The 19936-nt window shown below is 39.0% G+C and overlaps 1 protein-coding gene across 1 annotated transcript in view; it reads right to left on the bottom strand.

Annotated features, from left to right (window-relative positions):
• The window catches only part of PIG-U (phosphatidylinositol glycan anchor biosynthesis class U), a 181808-nt gene that overhangs the window by 150238 nt on the left and 11634 nt on the right, over window positions 1-19936 (bottom strand). The window lies entirely within an intron of this gene.

Here is a 19936-nt window from a genome sequence, read left to right as displayed (position 1 = left end):
AATAATAAAAGTGAAATGAAAAGGGACTGATACTGTATATGCCTATCCTTTTTGGAAATACTAACAATTCTAAATTGACAGTAGCACTGCTGCATATTAGCAGAATGGTAAAAAATTTAAAATATGGGTAATTGAAGCATTTTACCTTGTATAGAATCAAAATATCCATTTCTTGTGAGGAATAATTACAGATACTACTCAGATGTTTTGCAGTACTTTCTGTTCAACTTCATGACTGAGGATGCTGTCACTAGAATAATGTTAACTCTCACAGCAGAACAAAGCATTAGTGAAGTTGATCTTATTATATATACAGCATTCCAGTCACTAATGAAGTGGTATAGAAAGGACCACAAAACATGCAAGCAGTATCTGTAATTGTTCTTAACAAAAATTATGACAGATTTTGACTCTACATTAAAGTCCAACTCCTTATAATTCAGCACTGCTGCAGTTACACCTTAGAATAAAGATGAGTCCGAATATGTTTGAAGATTAACTGAATACAATCCCAGATTAACATACCAACTGTGTGGTACTAAACTCAGGTTAGTGGAAAATGAAAAATAACTGGGGATAATCTGGCTGCACAATTATGTGCAGCCAGATATGAAGTTCTCTGAGAAGTGCAAACAGGCTGCCAGGGCAGCTCATGGGGTTTTGTCAATGATATATGGGAATTTTGCTAGCAGGGATATGGAGGTGATTATCCCATTATATATGGTAATGGTTAGGCTGTACCTTAAGACTGCATACAGGTCTGGAGTCCTCATTTTTGGAAGGATGTCAATCTGCTGGAACAGGTACAGAGAAGGGCAATGAGATTGATGAGGGGACCAAAAGGGTACACTTGCCAAGGAAGACTTCAGTTGAGACTAGGCACCTGTGAGATGATCTAACTGAGGTATTTATTTATTTATTTACTTACACACGAGGGAGCATAAATTTAAAGTGAAGGATGGTTGCAGTATAGATGTGCAGTTTTCCTTTAGCCAGAGAGTAGTTGATCATTAGAACACAAAATTCCATCTGTTGCTGTGGAAGTGGCAGTATGAATAAATTCAAGAACTAGACACCTGTCCTTCCCCTCCAACTATTGGAGGGGAAGGACAGGTGATGCGTTAAGATTTTATTTATTTATTTTTTTTTTTTTCTTCTTTCCCGGCTGATGCTATATAAGCTTGTTTTCTTGAATTGTTTGCCACTACTAATACTAGGTGTTCAGTAACTATTAAATTAGGAAAATAATTGACATCCCATTATTAATGGAATATAAATTATTCCAATTCATTCCAATGAATGTAAAATTTTTAATAGAGTACATCACAAAGAAAAACAGCAGTGATACAGTTTATTAAAAATGGACTTAAACAGTAATATGGGAGTCTCTAAGAAAAACAGATTAATAAGAAGAAAGTAGATATACATCAGCAATATAATAAAGATTAAAAAAAAAAAAGCAAATCCCAATTTAATATTATAAGCATGTCTTTTTTTTTAGTGTGCCAATTTATTGCAGATAAATGCAAAATCTGTGCACAAGAGATCTAGACACCCGTTTTTTTGGACTTCATAATAAGGTAGCCATGATGAAGATGAATATACATAACAGCAATGAGGATTGGTGCAATTCAAAATAAAAAATAAAGCATGTGCAAACCAAGATGTTCCAGTTCAGTAAATTATAACAACTGTATCAGACTTGATGTCAAAGTTTGCAGATGATGCAAAGTTGACAGGGTTTTTAATAATAGTAATGACAGTATGCTACTGCAACTGGATCTATAAAAGTTGGGTGGTTGGGCTGAGAAGTGGCAACTGAAGTTTAACATTGACAAATACAAAGTACTGCATCTGGATAGAAGTAACCCCAGAAAAACGTACTAACTGTTAGGTACTACACTTAGGGTGGTAGAGAATGAAAAAGACCTGGGGGTAATTGTGCAGTCAGATATGAAGTTTTCTGAGCAGTGCAGACAGGCAGCCAGAGCAGGTCATGGGGTCTTGTCAATGATATACATAGTGTTAGGGTCAGGTGCCACCTGTGATTTCTCACATCTGCGCCATATGTACGCTGTGAAGAAATACAGAACTACTGTAAATGCCAGAAAAGTGTTGTCTGTTGTATATGACATATTGCGTTAGGTTCTGTTGGGTGTCCTGGCATTTGGCCGCGGGGCCCCTGGTGGGACCTCACGTTGCCCGCACACACCTCTAGGAGGTAGCCAGGCTGCCTTTTATTCTCTGGCTGGTCTCCGCCAGGGTCGCCTGAGCGTCCTGGACGAAGACCAAGTTAAAAAAAAAAAAAAAAAAAAAAAAGAGAGAGAAGAGAAGAGAAGGCCTGGGGAACAAGAGGAAGGGGGTCTTGAATGTGAGGAACAAGCTAAAGTGGACAGATAGAGAAGGCAGTCCACCCGAGTAAGGAGAAATAGGGGATGGGTAGAGGGATCAAAAGTCACAGGGGCAGGAGCCACTGTGCGAGTGCCAAAGGCCAAGCACTCTCTGGGAGTCAGCTTTTCAAGGAGTGCCAACCATGATGCCAGCATAGTATTGTAATCTTCAGTCTTACACTTTTATCAGTTGGGAAAATGCTATCCGACCCCAGTTTGTGTTTGCACTTGAAGGTCGTTGTTCTGAGCAGCTCTAAGTTCAGCAAACTTTGCCCGTCTGATGGTAAAGACAGCTTGTGCGTAACTCGTTAAAGCTTTGTATGTTGTTTCATTCTGAAGCAGGTATGTTTCATGGTTACGAGGGTTATCCTGGATTTCAGTAAAAAATTTGAGCCTACAATCATCGTAAGCAGGGCACTCATACATGAGATGCCCCCATGACTCCTGTTCGCCACAGTGGCAGAATAGATTGCTTTCAATTCCCATTGCTGTCAATTTCTGTTGAAAGGGCCCATGTCCTGTGATCAGGAATGTAACTTGCAGACCAGGTGAAAACCAGGAAGGAGACTTTGGGAAAGTCATGTCAATGGATGGGAGGAATCTTCTGGTAATTTCTCCTTTGGGCGTGGTTTCCCATGAATGCTGCCAAAGTCCTTGAAGGTGTTCGAAGATACATTTTCTTTCTTGTTTCAGGTGATTGGTAAGCTGCAGTTGAAGATTTAACAACTGTGTTGGAATTCCCTTCTTTAATCGATGGTAAAGTCCCCTTTTAATCACCTCAAGATAGAGTGGCAAGCATCCAGTAATAACCTGTAGGGCAGGGGTGCTGACAGTGCAACATGCCCTGCAGATAGACAACAGCATGAATCTTTGTATTGAGTCAAGTTTACGCTTGTTCTTTTCCAGGATGGCCTTTGTACACCAAACTGAGGCTCTATAACACACAATTGGGAGAAACGCCACTTTATAGATGAGAGACAATGATATACACTGCAAAGTATTTATGTAGGTTACTGGCGGTTTCCAGGGTGTCCCCTATGTCCGCCGTATGTTAAGCGTTTTTTGTTGCCAGCAGTGTTGTGAAATTCCACTAATAAGGTTAAGTTAAGGTTTAGATTAACGTTTAAGTTAGGTTCAAGCTAAGGTTTGAAGTAAGTTGAAGTTTAATTTATTGTTTTCGTTTAAATTAAAGTTCAAGTTTAAGTTTAGATTAAGGTTCAGTTTTAAGTTTAAGTTTTAGTTTATGTTGAAGTTAGGGTTAGAGTTGAGGTTAAGATTAATTTTAAGTTCAAGTTTAAGTCTAAGTTAAGATTGAGTTATAGATAAAGTTTAGATTTAAGTTTGAGTTCGAGTTTAAGTTTGAATTTATGTTTAATTGTTCTGATTTTAATTTATTGATTACTAGTTGGGTAGGTTAGTGTGAGTTGTGTGTTGTTTTATGTTGGTTGTGGCTGGCGCCTGGCGTTTAGCAGCAGGGGTCGAAGGCGAGGTGTGCCCCAACCCCCCCGCTCCCATCCCTAGCCACGAGGAGGCAGCCAGGTTCTACTATTTTAGCTAATAACAATGTGTAATAGAATAATAAAATCCCTAAACGTGCATTGTTCCTGCAGGGCCCAATCCTGTCCTGGAACTGGCACACCCAGCAGTTGGGTGAGGGAGGGAGGAGAAAGCTATTATATACAGTAAACCCCCGCTATTCGCAGTATCTGTATTCGCGGTCGCTGATTTAATATAAAATGAAACCTAAAAAAATGTGAATTTTAAAGCGCCGTGAACATTTTCCGCCATAAAAAAACATGGGCGTGGCTAAAATTATCTTGCCTAGTCAAAACAGTGCTCAGTGGGTGGGGGGGAGAGGGGTGACAAAATCGCGAGCGTGGATGTTTCTCGCTAATCCTTGTTCAGTATGTGTTATGCGCTTGTCATGGAAGGTTTCGTCGTTTGCTTTTAATTTATATGCTTATAAACTGAATAAATTTATAAATTGATATGCTTACAAAAGTGATAAATCTACCGTTTTGCAGACTTTCGAGTGTGTTAACGGAACAAAGTGACTTTATTGTGGACAAGTTCTTTCTAACCCGTACAAAAATATGGCTACAAATAACAAGGGAAATGTGAAAAGATCAAAGAAGGTGATGACATTAGCGAATAAAATTGAGTTATTAGACAAAATTTCTAATGGTGAAAGTGTCTCCTTAGTGGCAAAACATTATAAAATCAATAAGGCAATGGTACGATCAATCAAGAAATCGGAAGAAAAAACTCCGCCGTAGTGTCCGTGAAAACGCGCTAATTGCTTCAAAAATTTGCTCTGTAACTGGTGATGTTAAATTAGAAAAAATGGAAAAAGCTTTAAATCTGTGGATAGAAGACCGAACTCAAAATAAAATTCCGTTAAGTTCACTCATCATTCATGAAAAGGCAAAACTCCTTTATCAACACTTTAGCGAAACTGGTGATAGCACTGGCGGGATAAGTTTTTTAGCTAGCAAAGGCGCTGGATTGAAAGATTTGTTTGAAATTTCTAATAAATATTACATTTAATATTAAATTGTTTCTTATTTTCATTTCAATGCCTTATGCTTGCATTTCACTATGTACATATAATACATACATAGACAAAATTTTGGACTAGTTTTTCTTATATATTTCATACTTTGGAACGGAACCCCTTTATTACTATGGGAGCCATAACTCAGTATTCGTGTTTTCGGTATTCGCGGCAGTTCTCAGGAACGTAACCCCCGCGAATAGCGGGGGTTTACTGTACAGGAATTTTGCTAGGAGGGTAAAGGAGGTGATTATTCCTTTGTATAAGGTCAGGCCATGTATTGAGTATTGCATACAGGTCTGGAGGTCTCATTTTAGGAAGGATGTAGAGTTGCTAGAATGAGTACAGAAAAGGGCAACAAGATTGGTGAGGGGGAACAATGGGGGTGCTCTTACCAAGAAAGGCTTAAGTTCTGAAAATTGCAGCATCTGGAGACTAGGCACCTGTGAGGTGATCTGATTGAGGTGTATAAGGCCTTCAATGGGTTGAGCAGACTCAATTCCAATGGGATTCTTCAGCTTGCTCAGATTATGAACCTAAGGGGGCATAAATTCAAATTTAGGAGACAGATGTAGAATAGACGTACAGAAATTTGCCTTTAGCTAGCAGGTAATTAATTGCTGGAACAAACTTCCATCTGTTGTGGAAGTTGACAGCTTAAATAAATTCAAGAAGTAACTGGACAAACTTTTAGAGGGAATGGTTGTGTGAAATTTTTTTTGTCGTCTTCTTTTTTTTTTTGTCTTCGTGGACTAATGTTATTAGGCTTAGGTTCTGCAAACTGTAGTGGCTGGAGACTAGGCACCTGCGAGGTGATCTGATTGAGGTGTAAAAGGCCTTCAATGGGTTAAGCACGCTGGCTTCTGATGGGATTCTTCCACTTGCTCAGATTACAAACCTAAGGGTGCATAAATTCAAACTGAGGAAATATAGCTGTAGAATAGATGTGCGGAAATTTGCCTTTAGCCAGTGGGTGGTTAATCACTGGAACAAACTTCCATCTGTCGTTGTGGAAGTTGTCAGCTTTAATAAACTCAAAGAGGAACTGGATAAACTTTTAGAAGAAATGGGTGTGCAAATTTATTATTATTTTTTTTTCTGATGCTATATAAGCTCTTATGCTTGCTTTCTTTCATCACTTGCCCCTATTACTATTTCAAGGAGTCCACTATCATCTTACAGAAATAATATTTGTAACAGTCATTGCTAACTCTTTACCATGAAATGATTTTCAATTCCCAACAAACTAAATGATTGTTTTAACAGTAATACTAATGGGAAGACAAAACTTTAGGTTGTGTCTAGAGCCTCAGGAATGGCTAAATCTAAGAGAAAATATACCCACCTTCAATTTATATGGTGGTTACATTCTTAAAAAATACCATATAAATTAAAATCATGTAATCAAGACGAGGTTTTACTAAAATCATCTGACTTCAATTTGCATGGTGGTTATTAGGCCTGATACAGTAAGTGGTTAAGAGCAAGAGTGCAGTAGCACACACTCTTTGAGTAGACTGGGGTTCAAGCTCGTAACTGCTAAAATACAATTAACAATTGTGTTCATGAATTAACACAATACCTTATCTAATCTGGAGTATAGTGTGCTCGTGTCTAATGGCAGCAGGAGTTCCCCCCCCCCCATCTCCGCGTAATATCGTTGTCATGTGAAACAGTACACTGTTGAGGCCAGAGATTTAAAAGTGTGGGGACTTTGGGAGGTGTAGTGTTGTATACTTTTGTTCATCTGGCCATTTAGCCATCAGGCCAAAAATGGGACCCACTGTTGCCCACACTAAGCCCGACCAGGTACACAATAGCTCTATATTTTACTCTGATGGGGCCCGCCACCTAGTTTCCTGAGATTTCACTGGCTAGGGTCTAAAAAAAAAAAACCTATCATAGGGGTGAGCGCTAGAATTAGAAAAAAAAAAATTTTTTTTGAGAACACAATTTAATTTGGATGTAGATTTGGATTTTGCCGTTTGATTCATACGTTGCATATAAGTAGAATGGGGGGGAGGATGAAGACTGGGACGTGAAAGGTAGAATTATGGGGACCATAGAGAAGGCTACCCCAGGTGGTCAGTGAGGCAGGCCAATGCCTCACCAGGCAAAGAGAGGGGCAGCAGGGAGGAAAAGACAAAACCGTCTCCTCCCCCCCATCAGGGATAGGGAATTGAAGGTGAATAGGGTAAGAGCACCCTATTCAGATTGCTAAGTGGCATTGGCAGCGTGGCTGCAGAGGTCATATTTTTGTCTAGTACAGTGACTTCACAGTTCCCGGAATAGGTAACATCCGAGAAGACAGGGAGTCAGAATGGTTGTGGGTCTCACATGGGAATGAATCCCGTCCGAGATTGCTGTTCATCCGATGCACAGGGGTTCAAAGGCATTTGCAGCAGAGCTGTGAGTCATAATTGAGTTAGGTCTAATGATGCCACAGTTCACAGGATAGTTAGATGCTCTCCGGAAGCAAAGGTATCTGGTTGATTTCAGGTCTGGCGTGGGAGCAGGTCCTGTCCAAGGTTGCTGTCCATGTGATGTATTGAACTTTTTTTGTGTTAGTCCTCCATTGTGTGAACTTACGTTTGTTGAAGTGCGAGTTTTGCAGGGGTCCAGTTGGTGGGAGATCATTGGTGAGTGTCTGTTTGTTGCTGGATCTCTGGGATGGTGAAAAGGTAGTTTTTTTTTTTTTTTTTTTTCCCTGTGGCAATATGGTCAGAGGTATGCGTAGCAGTTCAAGATGGTTGACAGATAAGCTGTTGTTGCAGGGGAAGAAATTTTTTATGGTGGTTGCAGCAGAGGCAGTGCCAGAAGGGTCCTGTGCCTCACAAAGAGCTCCTGTGCAAAGTGGGTAAGAGCTTTGAAGTGGTCTTCGGATTGTAGCACTAGGTGTTCCTGATTTTTGTGCAAAAAGTGAGTATTTGTGATGAGGATGCAGTGGAGGTCCTCATATAACGGACAGTCGTACAAAACATGACTTTGTGTCTCATCTTCCCCACAGCTGTAGGCTGGGGAGCCCACGATGCGGAAAGAGGACAGCTTCGCATTGAAGGAGCTATGCCCTGTGAGTAGGAAGGTAGTGAACAAGCCAGGTGATAGCCACTGTGGTTGCCTCGGGTATACTAATCTTATGTCGGGAATGAACGTTCTCGTTATAGCTCCTTTGGTGGAGTCTGCCCATTTTTCCTGTCATGCTTATTGTAGGTGAGCTGTGAGCCATTGTTTCTCCATGCTTTTGCTATTATTAGGTTCTGTTGTGAATCCTATGCAGGTTTTAGATGTTCTTTTTGATAAGTGATACAGTAAACCACAGCGAATGATTTCCAGGTCTAGGGAGAGGAGCCCCGCCAGAACCTGGAGTGCATGTGTTGTGTGCTCACCGTACAGCACGTTCTTGAGGTAGTGAGAAGGAAAGTTCATTGTAGTGGTTGCCCTATTGAACCAGATGCCTGTGGCATACGAGGCAGCAAGGATGAAAGCTGCCCTGTAGAAGAGAGACAATGATCTCTTCTTTAACCCTCCAGTTCTTTCGGGTTACTTTGGCGATCATGGCGGAGTATTTCCTGATTTTGGTTAATAAATAGTCTATATGGGGGGGGGGGGGGAATTAAAGGTTCCTGTCTAACACAAGTCCAAGATATTTCAATTCCATTGTCAGCTTGCATTTTTATCTGCGGGGCTCTCCGCACATTGAGTGAGCCCTTTAAGAGGATTGATGAAGTCTTCATAGGTGATATATGTAGATAATTTAGGCTCGCCCATCCCTGTAGTGTGTCTATAGCCTGATTTGCCATGACCTCCAGTTGCGCCTGCTATTGGGCCCATCATTGATTTCTGTATTTATCAATGATATTAATGAAGGAATATCAGGGTTAATGTCTAAGTTTGCAGATGATATGAAGCTTGGCAGGGTTGTTAATGACAGGGTTGTAATTGTACACTACTGCAACAGATCTAGAAAAGTTCAGCAGATGGGCTGAGAAGTGCAACTGAAGTTTAACATTGACAAATGTAAAGTACTGCACATGAGTAGCAGCAACCCCAGAGTCATGTACTAACTGGGTGGTACTACACTTAAGGTAGTGGAAAATGAAATGACTTTGGGGTCATTGTGCAGTCAGATATGAAGTTTTCTGAACAGTGCACAGAGGATGCAAGAGTGGCTCATGGTGCCTTGTGAATGATATACAGGAATTTTGCTAGTAGGGATAAGGAGGTGATTGTCCCCTTGTATAAGGCAATGGTCAGGCCACACCTTGAGTACTGCATACAAGTCTGAAAGCCTCATTTTAGGAAGGATGTAGAGCTGTTGGAACAAGTACAGAGAAGGGCAACAAGATTAGCAAGTGGAACAAAGGGTTTCTATTACCAAGAAAGGCTTAAGTTCTGCAAATTGCAACATCTGGAAACTAGGCACCTGTGAGGTGATCTAATCGAGGTCTATAATGCCTTGAACACTTTGAGCAAGCTCAATGCTGATGAGATTATTCCACTTGCTCACCTGAGCAGATATAAATTCAAACTGAGTAAAAACAACTATAGGATAGATGTGTGGAAATTTGCCTTTAGCCAGCAGGTAGCTGATAGTTGGATCAAATTTCGATCCGTTGTAGTGGAGGTCAACAACTTAAATAAGTTCAAGGCAGAACTAGACAAACGTTTGGAGTGAATGGTTAGGAAGGGTTTTTTTTTTTTTTTAGCCAATGTTGTACAAGCTTTCTTTCTTGTATCATATGCCTCTACTAATGCTAATTCTAATAAAGAAGAACATCAATAACACTGTGGTTACAAAAAATGCCATGCAAGGCAAAATCATGTAAATAAAGACTAAGATTTCATACAAAATATGTTTGTAAAGGATTCAATTCCTAGTATATAACACCAACTATAATTTTTTTAAATAAAACTGGATAAAATTTTGTGATCTTTAAAAATATTTCATTTCAATGCATTAACATATGTCATTTCATACTACGAGGGTGGTTCAATGAAGAATCGCCCTCATCTACTTCCACATCGCAGAGTCATGATATTTTGTGTGTAGCATCATACATATCTCTGTACTAAAGTTGTAAAATTTCAGCCCTGTGTCTTAATTTGTTTTTTGTTTTACAGAGCTGAACGTGTAACGAAGTAGCATCATGAACAAGGCTGAAGCCAGAGGTGTAATCCGGTATCTGTTCTTGAAGGGGAAATCTCCTAAAGAAATCCACGAGGAGATGACTGCTGTATATAAGGATGAAGCCACATCCTATGGCATTGTGAAGCACTGGCATAGACGGTTCAGGTGTGGTCGGACATCAGCAGAATCTGAACCCATTCCAGGTTATCCCAATTCACCCATCGATGAGAGCATGATCAGAAAAGTGGAGTTGTTAATCACGGAAGATTGCTGGATATCTGTGCGTGAATTGTCCCAGGAGGTGAAGAAGAGTGTGGACTCTGTTGAAACAATCCTTCATGAACAACTCCATTTATGGAAATTGAGTACAGGATGGATTACACAATTAATGACTAGTTTCCAGGAGGCTGATCGACAACAGAAATCACAGGAGTTGTTAGCCCTGTGCCAGAAAAATGAGGAAGACTTTTTCTCTCATCTAATCACTTAGGATGAAAGTTGGACACACCATTTCGACTCTGAAAGTAAAAGCAGTCCATGGAATGGCGACATCATGGTTCCCCACCGCTAAGAAGACAAACATTAGCATTAGTAGAGGCATATGATGCAAGAAAGCAAGCTTATGCAGCATCAGCCAAAAAAAAAAAAAAACCACTCCCATTTCACCACTACATTACATTTGTTCGAAATACCTGTCCAGCTAAGCCTTAAATTTATTTAGGCTATCAACTTCCACAACAAGGGACGGAAGTCTGGTCCACCAACCAACTACCCGCTGACTAAAGACAAATTTCCGCACATCTACCTTACATCTGTCTTTCCTCAATTTCAATTTATGCCCTCTCAGGTGATTTTTCTGAGCAAGAGGAAGAATCCCATCAGCATTGAGCATGCTCAAACCATTCAAGTCTTTATACACCTCTATCAGATCACCTCACCGGTGCCTAGTCTCCAGACACTATAAATTGCAAAACATAAGCCTTTCTTCGTAAGAGCAACTCTTTGTTCCATTCACTAATCTTGTTGCCCTTCTCTGTACTCGTATCAGCAGCTCTACATCCTTCTTGAAATGAGGCCTCCAGACCTGTATACAGTACTCAAGGTGTGGCCTGACCATTGCCTTATACAAGGGAATAATCACCTCCTTATCCCTGCTATAAAAATTCCTGTATATCATTGATAAGACACCATGAGCTACTCTTGCAGCCCATCTGCACTGTTCAAAGAACTTCATATCTGCCTGCACAATTACCCCTAGGTACTACTTTCATAAGGGGCTTAGAGGGGAACAGGTATCCTGTGTGTTATCAGACACTCAGCCTAAAACACTGATGGATCCAAAATCTCTCTATTACAGAAGATTTAGGAGAAGTCAGGTTGGCCTGCCTCCCTAAAATCCACTCATGCACACCTTCTCGATGGTAAGCCCTGTTACGTCACTTAGGTGGCAACGAACGTGTAGAGTGGTTCTCTTCAAGATGCCTGGTCAGCGTGAAGAGGAAAAGACCAAACCCTCCAGCATATGACAGCAGAACAATACAAATGGCCCTCAGTCCCCAGCAGCTTTCACTCTCCCTCTTATGGCAGCCAGAGGATCAGAGTGGAAGCAGAGGGTGCTAAGAATCTCTGGGTACGACCAGGCTGCCATGCATGGAAACTGAACTTGGCCTGTTATAACGTACGATCACTCATCGGTGAAGACAGGATATTAGAGCTGGAAAAGAAATTAGAAAATGTGAATTGGAATATCATCGGTTTGGCTGAAACAAGAAGAAGAAATGAATCACTTATAAGTTTATCAAGTGGAAATCTGCTGTACACCAATGGAAACAGTGAAAGGAGTGAAGGTGGAGTTGGCTTTCTGGTCCATAAAGATATAAAAAACAACATTTTGGAATTCAAAAGTATATCACCAAGGGTTTCAAGACTAATACTCAAGATTTCTAAGAGGTACAAGCTAAAGATTATAATGATTTATGCACCAACATCAAGCCATGATGATGAAGAGGTTGAAGAAATGTACACCAAAATTGAGAGTCTTCTAGATGAGCAGAAAACCCACTACGCTATTATTATGGGGGACTTCAATGCTAAGGTTGGAAAAAGGCAAAACAGTGCAGAAAGAGGAACTATAGAAAATTTTGGAATTGCAAAAGAAATAAAAGACTTGTGGAATTTGCAGAATCTCAAGGACTGTCAGTAATGAACACTTTTTTCAAGAAAAGGGTGAACAGAAAGTGGACATGGAAGAGTCCAAATGGATTAACAACTAATGAAATCGACTTCATCCTCACTAACAGAAGATATATTGTGAATGATGTTACCGTCCTGAATAAGGTAAATGTTGGAAGTGATCACAGAATGGTAAGATGTACACTTGATATAGATGTAGGAAAGGAAAAGAAAAAACTGACTTGAGTAAATAATACGAAGGTCTTTGAGATAACAGAGGAGAAGAAAAAGCAATATGTACTGGAACTTAAGAACAAGTTTGAGCTTCTGCAGACGGCTCAGGACCAAGATATCGACGAGGAATATTACAACTTTCTGAAAGTGATAAAGCCCAAGAAACCTATAGGGAAACAGAAATCCAAAGAAGAAAAAATTAGTCAAGAAACACTTGTCATGATGAACCGAAGACGACAAATGAAGAGCAAGAAAAACACTGACAGGGAGAAAATTGAGTATACTGAGTTATGCAAAGGCATTAGAAAGAGACTCAGAGAGGACATAAGAAGATTTAACACAAGAAAAGTAGAACAAGCATTAAGGGAAAACAAAGGATTTAAATCAGCAGCTCAGGCTTAAATCAAAGTAATACAGAAAGACAAATGATACTGAAACTGAAGAATAGCGATGGTGTACTTATAAACAGCAGAGAAGGCATAATTCAAATAGCAGAAGACTACTATAGAGAATTATACAAGGAGCGAGGGAATGATACCAGCAGTGGGGAAGATGAATTGCAAAGTAGCAACACATACGATATACCCGATATTCTTCCTGATGAGGTAGAACATGCATTGAAGAAAATGAAAAATCGGAAAGCCCCGGGGGAAGATGAAATTACTGTAGAGTTGTTAAAATTGGGAGGAAGAGACATAACACAAAAACTGGCAAGGCTCTTCACAAAGTGCATTAGAAAAGATGTGATGCCTAAGCAGTGGAATAATGCAATCATAGTTTTGCTGCATAAGAAAGGAGATAAATCAGAAATTGGAAATTAAAGACCAATTAGCTTGTTATCCCACATCTACAAGTTGTTCACAAGGGTCATTACTAACAGATTAGAAAGAATACTTGATGAGAATCAACCGAAAGAGCAAGCTGGCTTTAGGACAGGATTCTCAACTATGGATCACCTTCACGTAATATCACAGCTAATGGAGAAAGCAAATGAATATAAAACACCATTATGCCTGGCATTTGTGGACTATGAAAAGGCACTGGACTCCATACAGCATAAGGCAATGTTTTGGGCACTGGAAAGACAAGGCATAGATACCCCATATATTATGATTTTGAAGAAAATATATGAGAGTGCTACCTCCTTTATTAGACTAGACAAAGACAGTAGGAAATTTAAAATCGAGAAAGGAGTTCGACAAGGAGACACAATATCTCCGAAGCTGTTTACTGCTGCCCTTGAGGAAGCTTTCAGAAGATTAGACTGGTTGCAGAAAGGAGTCAATGTGAACGGAGAGTACCTAAACCATTTACGATTTACAGATGACATTGTGGTCATAAGCCACGATCTCAAAGAATTAGAGGGAAATCTTAATCAGTTATGCACAGTTAGTAAGGATTTTGGACTAAAGATGAATATGGCTAAAACAAAAGTAATGATGAACAAGTATGCCACGGAAAGGGAAATAATGATTGAAGGAGCAGTAATTGAAAAGGTGGAGTCATATACTTATCTGGGACAAGTTATTAGCTGTAATAATGATAAATGGCTGGAAGTCAAGAGAAGAATAAATTTTGGATGGATAGCATTCAGGAAATATAGTCACATACTGAAGAGCAATATCCCAGTTTGTTTAAAACATAAAATAATGAATCAATGTATACTCCCCACCATGACTTATGGAAGTGAAACTTGGGCACTAGGGCTTGCATAAAACCGAGAAATTTCAAAACCGAGTTTAACCGAAGTTTACTCTTAAAACCGGTTTTAAAACCGATTTTCTCAGGCTTAGGGAAAATAATTAAAAGCTTATAACACAGGTGTTTATTTTATCTTGGGTAGATTGTACAAATCGTAATGAAATATTTTAAACAAAATCTATCACCTCTTATAGTAAAAAAAATAAAAAAATTAAAATGCTCCAAAAAAGTAACCAGCTTGAGATTATACAAAATTACAAATTGTATTCAAATCCTTTGAATAAAAACTATCTTCTCGTATAGTAAACAAAAAAATTGATAAGCCCTATAATAATAATAATAAATAAATAAAACTAATGTGAAAAAAAAAAAACAGTTTGGGGAAATTACTTTACTATTTATTGCTCAGCTTTTTTCTGAAAATGATCCTTTAAAAAACACAGTATATTAAGCATATTTCCTGATAGACTTGACCTTATTTTTGTGTTAAAGAGACCAGAGATCGAAAACACCCTCTCAGATTAGACACTTGTTGGTTTAATGGTCAGCAGTGCTCTATAAACTCTCTCCAGCTTTTCACTTCTATGGCTAGTTGCCTCCAAAAGTTTGAATTCTTCGCTGATTTCCAATTCACTCGGATATTTTGAAGGCTCTTCAGTTAATCTCTTTATTACACTATCATACTCTCGCATGAGTGTATCTCCAACATCGGAACTAGACGAGTCTTTGTTTTCGTCCAAAAGAACAGTTCGTTTATTTTCAGTTTCTTCATTCAACGCTAAGACTCCTTCGGAATGTTTTGCAAATAATCTCTGATAAATCTCTTCAGCATGCTTTTTCAAAACTTGCTTACTTGGAAAATCAAAAGTTCTTGAACCTGAATCTTCTTTCCTAAACTTTTTGGGGTTGTGTAGATAGCTCAGCAAAGCCACAGTTTGGCAATTTCGTCTTGCATTGTAACGCTGCAAAAGGCTTTGGTGAAACTTTAAAGCAAATGGGTTTTCTGCTGTATCAAGCTTAGCAAGCAGAAATTCTATTGAAGACTCGGCTTTAAGTAAGTCTATCTTCTGAGGTAGTAGCCTTCAGAATCATTTCAACTGGTCGCTAAGTTTCACATAGCAATTCAAGTGTTTTCCAGTCATCGTCAGACACAGCTTCAGTTGACAGTACTGCACATAGAGCATTTGGAATGCAATTTTTCAATTTCAAAAATCTCTCAATCATATAGAATGTGCTATCCCATCTAGTCTTGCAATCTAATATAAGTTTATATTCTTTCCCATTAAATTTTGCTTTAACAAAATTTTGTAATATGTCATTTTTGGTAGGCGATTTTCGAAAAAGTTTGCAAATTTTTCTGACTTTGTTAATAGTTTGTGCAATATTGGCCATTGGATTGAAGAAATAAATGAGCTCATCGGTAAAGTCGGTTTGATAAAGCATGCCTTGCTGTCTTTCGTCAACTTCTTCATCATCACTACTTTCTTCATTATTTTCATTTCCTTCATTGTCTTTGGGATACTCAGAGACTGTGGCACCATAATTGATAAACCTTTTTCATAAAGTACATCTTTTTTTTTTTTTTTATGAAACCCCCAAACACGAAAGGTATCAAAACCTATAGTAATTAGTACCGTCATGGGTTGAAGGAGCAGTATGGGGGGGGGGGGGGAAATGCCGGAAACTCTCTAGAGACTAAACATGGGTTTCACCACTTCAAGCCTCCAATACGCAAAGTGGTGGTATTTCACCGGTTGATGAAAGTCATCTACCACATCTATAACTGACAGATGTATACAATGGGCTATACATTGTTGATAATTAGGCGTAATTTGCTTGCTAAACTTAATCATCATTGCTGCTCCATCGGTGGTGCAGGCAACAATATCCTCATCCAAGTTCAAACCAAATTTCTTCAAGTGTCCATTCACAATTTGCTCAGTTCTTCTGCTATCAAGTGAACCATTAATCTCAATAAGACCTAACGACCAATGATTGTCTTTTGAATGCACATTTATATTCATATACATTTTATTTTGTATAGACGTATATTCGTCAATGAATACCGTGCACCCAAAACCAATGAATTTTTGAAATGCTGAATGAGTTCTTCTTTAGTTTTATAATAATTCAGAATCATATTTTTAATTCCATTCACTGAGGCTGGTGGTAATTTATCGTATTTATTTCTGTGAAGGTGAAGGCTTGATTGTATAAACTCACTCTTGGCAATTGAATTAAAAGAAAATCCATCTAAAGCAGCTAATTTTGAAATCTCTTCTTCCATAAATTTTTTAACGATAAAGTTTTCTAATGTTCTTACCATTTGTACGGGAGGTTCACTGTATCTTATTTAATGTCAATCTGATGCATTTTCTTTAAATGCAACATCAAAGATGATGTAGATCCTCCAGATGACTTCATTATCTTCTGACATTTCGAACATTGTGCTTCATCTTTGCTTTTTCGAGCAAAATAATTCCATACATTTGATTTCATCTTAGACATATTAAGAGTAATAAATATTAATTAGTAGGAATTTATATCACCGACAATTTTAAATAAAAATATTGAAGATAACAAAGGCAAAATACTATGCGTCACTCCCGCAAGCACTGAATGAAGAATCTAAACGAGGCAAGTTTCAAAATTTTCACGAAAGAAATTTTTTATTTATTTACTCGCAATTTTTTTTCCCCAATTAAATCTATTGTATTTTCAAAATTACATAAAAGCTAAATTTGGTGAAGCTGCTTTTTGGAGAACATTTGATCGCAAATTTAATAGGAATAAAGAAGCAAAAAACTTTCTACGATTGAAATTTGATGCAATATTCAGCGAATCTGTTTCTAGTGGGTAACCATCAATAAGGCGCGTTCCACAACTCACTCAGTCATAAATGAGTACACCTACATCGAGCCATGATACAGGTGGGAAGATAAAAGGTACCCCTCCTAGATTTGGGCCACTTGCCCATGAGATTCGTACCTAAACATAAAATAAAATTTAAAATAAAAAACATGTTTAAAACAAAGCAGTTGAACGATCCAGACAAACGAACAAACGAAAGAAAATGTGCGTAACAAAAAACTATATTCGAGGGCTAACTAAAAAAATATTCGAATCCGGTTTTAGAAGCTCGGTTTCGGTTTTAACAACTCAATATGAAAACCGGATTTAACCGGTTTATAAAACCGGTTTGCAAGCCCTATTGGGCACTCACCAAAAGAATGGAAGAGAAGTTGAGAACTACACAGCGAAGAATGGAACGAATTATATTGGGAATCAGACTGTTATAGATAAGAAGAGAAACACGTGGATTAGGCATCAAACTCAAGGAAAGGACATTCTTATCAAAACTAAAGAACTAAAATGGTCTTGGGCAGGGCACATAGCTCGAAGACATGATGACAGATGGACTAAGAAATAACAGAATGGTACCCAAGAGGAGCTAGAAAAAACCTGGAAGACAAAGGCGGAGATGGATAGATGAAATTCATGAGTTTTTGGGTAGTAAATGGATGGCCAGTGCTCAAAACAGAATCAACTGGAAAGTTGCTGGAGAGGCCTTCATCCTGCAGTGGATTGAAAATGGCTGATGATGACTTTTCATTCTCTACCATTGTCAGTGTAGTACCACATAGTTGATACGTTGCTCTGGAGTTACTGTTTCCCATATGTAGTACTTTACATTTGTCAATGTTAAACTTCATTCGCCACCTCTCCGCCCATCTGTTCAACCTTTCCAGATCCTGTTGCAGCAGCATACTGTCAGTAGTGTCTTTAACAACCATGCCAACGTTTGTATCGTCTGAAAACTTGGACATCAAGCTTGATATACCATCATCAATATCATTTATAAATACAGAAAACAATGAACCCAAAACTGAACCCCGAGGGATTCCACTAATAACATTAGTCCACGATGAGCAGTGCTCACTGATTACCACTCTCCGTCTTCTCCCCCTCAACCATCCCTTTATCCATAGCAGCAATTTGCCTCCAATGCCACACTGCTCCAATTTGTGCAGCAGTCTTCCATGTGCAACAGTATCAAAAGCCTTTCTAAGATCCAAATATATAATATCAAAGTTATTCTCTGCATCCAGTTCTTTTGTGACTGAATCATAGTATCCAATCAAATTGGTCAGGCAAGACTTTCCCTTAACAAAACCATGCCTTGTCCAAGCTATAACTGAAGTCTCTAGATGATCCTGCAGTGCTTCTTTAACCAATGCCTCCATTAATTTTCCTGGAACTGAAGTTAAACTCACAGGTCTATAATTACATGTGTCAGCCTTTGATACTCCTTTGTGAATTGGGGTCACATTTGCACATCTCCATTCTATGGGTACCTCCCCTGGGTCCAAAGAAGCTCTCATAATTATGGCTAGGGGTTTGCTTACTTCCTTTGCTGCCTCCTTTAATATAACTGGATAGATCCCATCCACACCAGATGCCTTTTTTTATGTTTATCTTCAACAATTTCTCCTCCACTTTACTCTCAATTATTACAAGATCATCTAGCTCACTGCCAGTGTTTACTTCATCTATGGCATTCCCCTTCCTGAAGAACTCCTCATGTGTGAATGTAGATGCAAAATATTGATTTAGTTTGTTAACTACCTGAGCAGGATCATCAACAGTTGAACCATCAATATCCAGTGGACCAATCTGATTCATCCCTTTCCTTCTAGAGTTTACATAGGTAAAGAACTCTTTTCTGTTTTCTTTGCATCTGGGAAATTAAAATTCCCCATTATAAGACTTTCTGATTTACTGGCCCACTCTATTTCCCTGTACAGTTTCTTATTATACTCATCAGAGTCATTAGGCCTACAGCACACTCATACTCTCAATTTTGATCACCCAGTGCTTATGTCACACCAAACTGACTCGACCCTGCACTGTCCAGCGATGTCGACTGGCTTCACTTCCTTGGATTTTGGGTGTTTCTTAACTAATAGCATAACCCCTCCTCTCTTCCTCTACACATTGTACTCCCCAAATTCCAGTTCTGCATTCCTTATATCTGTGTGACACCACATCTCTGATATCCGAACAATATCTGCCTTTGATGTTTTGAGCAATACCTCAAATTCATCAAATTTATTTACCAAACTCCTAGCATTGGTGTACACGCAAGTATACATGCACCTGTTCCTATTCTTAGCTACCCTAACACAACCCATTTGTTTACTTGTACCGCAATGACTCCCAGCAATCTCTGAAATACCCTGCATCTTGTTTTCCAGGCCGCTGCTCATTCCAATAGAAGCAGTACAAGAATCACTTTCACCTCTGCCAGTGGCTACTGTTAATCTATTAGTCCTTGTATCCCCCCCAAGCTAGCAGTTTTCCGACCTACCTAACACTGCCTCAATAGCACAGCAAATATTCTTGCACCCTTTCTATTTAAGTGTATCCCATCCCTGTAGAAGCAGTCTCTCCTGTTAACAAGTACAGACCAAGCTGAAAAAAATTCTACCCCTTGAGCTTTGCACAATCTTTCCAGGGCCTAATTGATCGACAAGGGTCTCATCATATACTCCGTCCTATCATGCCTCGACAGAATTGCAGACACTTTCAAATTCAACCCTAATTCATGGCTTTTTTTCAACAGTGACCTGTACTTGTTAAGTAATTCCTCCAGTCTCCTACTCTTAATATCATTAGTGCCAATGTCTACAACAATATCACCTTTTGTGCCCTTAAAAGATGATATCCGCTCTACAATGTCATCAACCTTTGCCCCTG

Source organism: Mastigoproctus giganteus, chromosome 2 (assembly GCF_048544385.1).
Source record: "Mastigoproctus giganteus isolate SK-2022 chromosome 2, ASM4854438v1, whole genome shotgun sequence".
In the NCBI taxonomy this organism is placed as follows: domain Eukaryota; kingdom Metazoa; phylum Arthropoda; class Arachnida; order Uropygi; family Thelyphonidae; genus Mastigoproctus; species Mastigoproctus giganteus.
This window is presented reverse-complemented; position numbering and strand designations above follow the sequence as displayed.